This window comes from Gekko japonicus, unplaced genomic scaffold, assembly GCF_001447785.1.
Source record: "Gekko japonicus isolate JY-2015 unplaced genomic scaffold, Gekko_japonicus_V1.1 scaffold1765, whole genome shotgun sequence".
Classification (NCBI taxonomy): Eukaryota; Metazoa; Chordata; class Lepidosauria; order Squamata; family Gekkonidae; genus Gekko; species Gekko japonicus.
The window spans coordinates 133,351-138,814 of NW_015165296.1; the positions used below are offsets into that span (position 1 = coordinate 133,351).

The 5,464-nt window shown below is 50.6% G+C and overlaps 1 protein-coding gene across 5 annotated transcripts in view; it reads right to left on the bottom strand.

Annotated features, from left to right (window-relative positions):
* Nucleotides 1-4,547, bottom strand: part of HMG20A (high mobility group 20A) — an 86,217-nt gene extending 81,670 nt beyond the window's left edge. For 2 of the 5 annotated variants that reach the window (XM_015410377.1, XM_015410380.1), the window contains exon 1: nt 4,462-4,539. The gene's annotated coding sequence lies outside the window, so the exon portion shown is untranslated. Of the gene's footprint in view, nt 1-1,261; nt 1,330-4,461 lie in introns of those variants that run through there. The other 3 variants (XM_015410381.1, XM_015410379.1, XM_015410378.1) reach the window with 3 other exon arrangements.
* Nucleotides 4,548-5,464: the final 917 nt, after the last annotated feature.

Genomic DNA, 5,464 nt, shown 5'->3' on the forward strand with positions numbered 1-5,464 from the left:
CCGGGGGTGGAGGAAGGTCCTCAGCTGAGAACATAAAGAGAGGTTGTGCTAAATCACACAAGCAGCCCATGTAAATCGGCATCCTCTCTCATACAGCTGCCAACCTGTTGCTCTGGAAGGTCAAAAAGAGCAAAGAGGCCAAGAATTCTCAACACGGCCATTCATACGGTGGTTCCATTTTAGCCACCTTGGCTAGCAGCTATTGAAGGACCAGTCTCTTTCGAATCTGTCTAACCCCTTTTAAAGCTATCTATGCTAGTGACCCTCCCAACATCCACCACATAATTTGTGTAGAAGCAACCCCAAGGAGGATATTAGATATTGACTGAACTCATTTATACCCAGCCTTTCACACACCCCCGGTGTGGACCCAAAAAGGCTTACACCAGGGGTGTCAAACATGCAGCCCAGGGGCCGGATCAGGCCCCTGGAGGGCTTCTGTCAGGCCCGTGGTGGAACTGGCTGTCTTCTGCTGCTGCTTCCAGTTCTGCTGCTGCTGTGTCATTGTAGGTTTGCGGCTTACAGATACACACCTGAACAGCCTACTCAAAATTGCAATAGCACAGGCATTTTGATGTAATAATTCAGAGCAAGAGGTATCCATTATTAGACATTGTTAAATAAACAAAATATTGCAAGAGTGCTAATGTTTTAAGCATGTTTTTGTTTTAAATAAAAAAACCCATTTGTGTCCTTTATAAAGTTTATATCTCCGCTACCTGGCATTACATTTTATGACATGCATGGCCCGGCCCAACAAGGTCTCATTTATGTCAGATCCAGCCCTCATAACAAATAAGTTCGACACCCCGTCTTACACTCTTCTCCTCTCCACCATTTTATCCACACAACAACCCTGTTGAAGGAGGTTAAGCCGAGAGCAGGTGACTGGCCCCAGGTCACCCAGCAAACTTCCATGGCAGAGTGGGGATCCAAACCGGCTCCTGACACACTAACCACTAGACCACAATGGCCCTCATTATATCATGTATTATATTATCTATATGACTGAGAGCCAGTGTGTTGTATTGGTTAAGAGTGTCGGGCTAGTACCTGGGAGATCCAGGTTCGAATCCCCACTCTGCCATGGAAGCTTAAGTAGGTGACTTTGGGCCAGTCGCCATCTCTCATCCTAACCTATCTCACAGGGTTGTTGTGGGGATAAAATTGAGGAGAGGAGAATGACGTAAGCCACTCTGGGTCCCCATTGGGACGAAAGGCGGGTATAAATGAATTACAACAAAGAAATACATTCTCAGACCTAGTCCATCATAGTGAAAGTAGACCTTTTCATCTGTCAAAGATAATGAACCTCAAAGTCCAATCAAGGTGGATAGCCATATTAGTCTGTCTGTAGCAGCAGAGAAGAGCAGGAGTCCAGGAGCACCTTAAAGACAAACAAAATTTATAGCAGGGGAAGAACTTTGTTGAGTCACCGCTCACTTCTTCAGATACAGCTAGAATGGGAGTCCATCTGTCTGAAATCAGACCCCTCTCCAAGAGAGAGAGACAGATGGACTCATATTCTAGCAGTGGAAAAGAGCAACAGTCCAGCAGCACCTTAAAGACTCACAAAATTTGTGGCAGGGGAGGAGCTTTCGTGAGTCACTGCTCACTTTGGATACAGCTGGAATGGGAGTCCACCTGTCTGCAATCACTCCACTCTCCAAAATATAAGGACAGGTGGACTCGTATTCTAGCAGTAGAAAAGAGCAAGAGTCCAGGAGCACCTTAAAGACTAACTAAATTTGTGGCAGGATAGGAGCTTTCGTGAGTCACTGCTGACTTCTTCAGATACAGATAGAATGTGAGTCCATCTGTCCTTCTATCTTGGATATTGCAAGAGTGCTAATGTTTTAAGCATGTTTTTGTTTTAAATAAAAAAACCCATTTGTGTCCTTTATAAAGTTTATATCTCCGCTACCTGGCATTACATTTTATGACATGCATGGCCCGGCCCAACAAGGTCTCATTTATGTCAGATCCAGCCCTCATAACAAATAAGTTCGACACCCCTGGCTTACACTCTTCTCCTCTCCACCATTTTATCCGCACAACAACCCTGTTGAAGGAGGTTAGGCCAAGAGCAGGTGACTGACCCCAGGTCACCCAGCAAACTTCCATGGCAGAGTGGGGATCCAAACCGGCTCCTGACACACTAACCACTAGACCACAATGGCCCTCGTTATATCATGTATTATATTATCTATATGACTGAGAGCCAGTGTGTTGTATTGGTTAAGAGTGTCGGGCTAGTACCTGGGAGATACAGGTTCGAATCCCCACTCTGCCATGGAAGCTTAAGTAGGTGACTTTGGGCCAGTCGCCATCTCTCATCCTAACCTATCTCACAGGGTTGTTGTGGGGATAAAATTGAGGAGAGGAGAATGACGTAAGCCACTTTGGGTCCCCAACAACAAAGAAATACATTCTCAGTCCTAGTCCATCATAGTGAAAGTAGACCTTTTCATTTGTCAAAGATAATGAACCTCAAAGTCTAATCAGGGTGGATAGCCATATTAGTCTGTCTGTAGCAGCAGAGAAGAGCAGGAGTCCAGGAGCACCTTAAAGACTCACAAAATTTGTGGCAGGGGGTGAGCTTTCGTGAGTCACTGCTCACTGCTTCAGATACAGCTAGAATGGGAGTCCATCGGTCTGAAATCAGACCCCTCTCCAAGACAGAGGAACAGATGGACTCACATTCTAGCAGTGGAAAAGAGCAACAGTCTAGCAGCACCTTACAGACTCACAAAATTTGTGGCAGGGGGTGAGCTTTCGTGAGTCACTGCTCACTGCTTCAGATACAGCTAGAATGGGAGTACATCTGTCTGAAATCACCCCACTTTCCAAGATATAAGGACAGATGGATTCACATTCTAGCAGTGGAAAAGAGCAAGAGTCCAGGAGCACCTTAAAGACTAACTAAATTTGTGGCAGGATAGGAGCTTTCGTGAGTCACTGCTGACTTCTTCAGATACAGATAGAATGTGAGTCCATCTGTCCTTCTATCTTGGAGAGTGGAGCAATTTTATACATAAAGACATATAGACTTACAATCCAGCTGTATCCAAAGAAGTGAGCAGTGACTCACCAAAGCTCCTCCCCTGCCACAAATTCAGTTAGTCTTTAAGGTGCTTTTAGAGCTGCGGTGGCTCAAGTGGTTAAGACGCTGAACTGCAGGTTGTGGAAGGTCAGTAGTTCAGCAGTTTGAGACCCGGGTGCCGCATGATGGAGTGAGCTCCCATCTCTAGTTCCAGCTCCTGCCAACCTAGCCGTTCAAAAGCAAGAAATTGTAACAGCGTTCCGTGCGCCTTGGTGTTTAGTCATGCCAGCCACATGACCACGGAAACGTCTTCGGACAGCGCTGGCTCTTCGGCTTGGAAACGGAGATGAGCACCGCAACCCTAGACTAGCTTTCGAGCAAGGGAACCTTTACCTTTACTTTAAGGTGCTTTTGGAGAGGGGAGTGAATTCAAACAGATGGACTCGCATTCTAGCTGTATCCAAAGAAGTGGACAATGACTCACGAAAGCTCCTCCCCCTGCCACGAATTCTGGGAGTCTTTTAAGGTGCTCCTGGACTCTGGCTCTTTTCCTACTGCTAGAATATGAATCCATCTGTCCTCCTGCCTTGGGAGAGGGGAGTGAATTCAGACAGATGGACTCACCTTCTCAGCTGTGCCTAAAGAAAGGATCAGTGACTTACCAAAGCTCCTCCCCTGCCACCAATTTGGGTTAGTCTTTCAGGTGCTCCTGGACTCTTGCTCCTTTCAAGGTCTAATGTGGTGCAAGGGCTGGGGTGGGCGAAGGTTCAAATCCAGCCACCACCACCACCACCACCCCCCTTGATATTCAGTAAGAAAAGCAGGCGAATACACAATGTGCACAGATCAAGAGGGCTGTGGAATTCGGCGGGCCAGCCCTCCCCCCTCCCCTCAACCCAATAGGGTTGTGTGGACCAGTTTTCCCTCTAAGCTGAGTTAGTGTGAGCTGGCTCACAGTTTTTTAGCCTCCAGCTCACACATTTCTGTCTCGGCTCAGGAAGGATGGCTCCAGAGCAAACTCATTTATGCAGCGGCCCAATTGCTCGCTCACAACTTTAATGCCAGGAGCTCACAAAGTAGGATTTTTGCTCACAAGACTCCACAGCTTAGAGGGAACATTGGTGTGGACCAAAAAAAAGGGGGGGGACCACGTGACCATCTCCAACGCCTCCAAGGAAAGGCGGGATAAGAAAAGATGACTCTGCGAGGCGCTGTGCAATATTAACCGGGCCTGGTGGGGGGGGGGGGGCGCCTGAGGCCGAGAGGGGCCTCTGGCACCTCAAAGCTCCCCCTCCCCCCTGAAATTCCCACAACACAGATGAATTCTGGGCCCCTCTTCTTCAATAGACATGGGGGGCCTTCCATATTCCCTCCCCCCCCCCCCCCCCCCCCCCTACTACTACCCACCACAAACTGACCTGTCACGGGGGGAGGGGGCTTCCCCTAGAGACTTCTGCCCCTTCACCCCCACTCGGCCTCCTTCATCCTCGCTCTTCTTTTTTTGGGGGGCCCCTCCACATGCCGCATCACCGCTCCCGTATCCTTCCGCCTGCCCCCCCCCACGACAAAGAACCCGGCAGCTCCTTTTTTTTTTTTTACGCGACGTCGCCACCCCTCCTCTTTTCCCAATCCTGAACATCAGGCAAAATGGGCGAAAGGGATTTTTGTAAAAATGTTAATCGCTGGGGATACGCGGGGACTATTTTTTTGTCTCGGCTTCAGCGGCGGGGTCTCGTCTTCGCACGCAACCGCGCTCGAAAAAGAACGTCCGTCGCCGCGAAGCATGCTGGGGGTGGTAGTCTCGACCGCGTTTGGGAGGCTCGCCTCCTGAACTACTATCAACGGCGTCGGCGCGAGAGTCTATTATCTGTGGAGAAACAAGCCACGCCCCCCACTCCTTCCCCCGCAGTTTCCCATTCTGGGTCCCGAGCTCTGTGCGCGCGCGCGTGCGCGTGCGCTCCAATATGTGTGTGGAGACACAAGCCACGCCCCCACCAGTTTCCCATTCTGGGTATCGAGCTGTGTGTGCGCGCGCGCGCGCTCGCTCCAATATGTGTGTGGAGAAACAAGCCACGCCCCCTCCTTCCACCCCAGTTTCCCATTCTGGGTACGGAGCTGTGCGCGCGCGCTCCAATCCCCGTCCTCTCGGGACGGTTGGTAACCCGAGTTGCGCGCGCGCGCTGAAACCTAACCGCCCACCACCACCACTCCTCCCACCCCCCTTCCCAAGTGTGAGCCTCCGTCTCGCCTTGGGCTTGAGTGACAGCCGAGGGACCCGAGATGCGCGCGCACTTCCGGAGCGCCCCGTCTGTCGCCCGCTCCTCCCCGAGCAAAACAGGCGCGCGCGCGGCGCCCGCTTTGGCTCGAGCGGGTGACGGTTGGCGTCTCGCGCGTGGGAGGGAAGGTTGAGAGGGGAGGGCC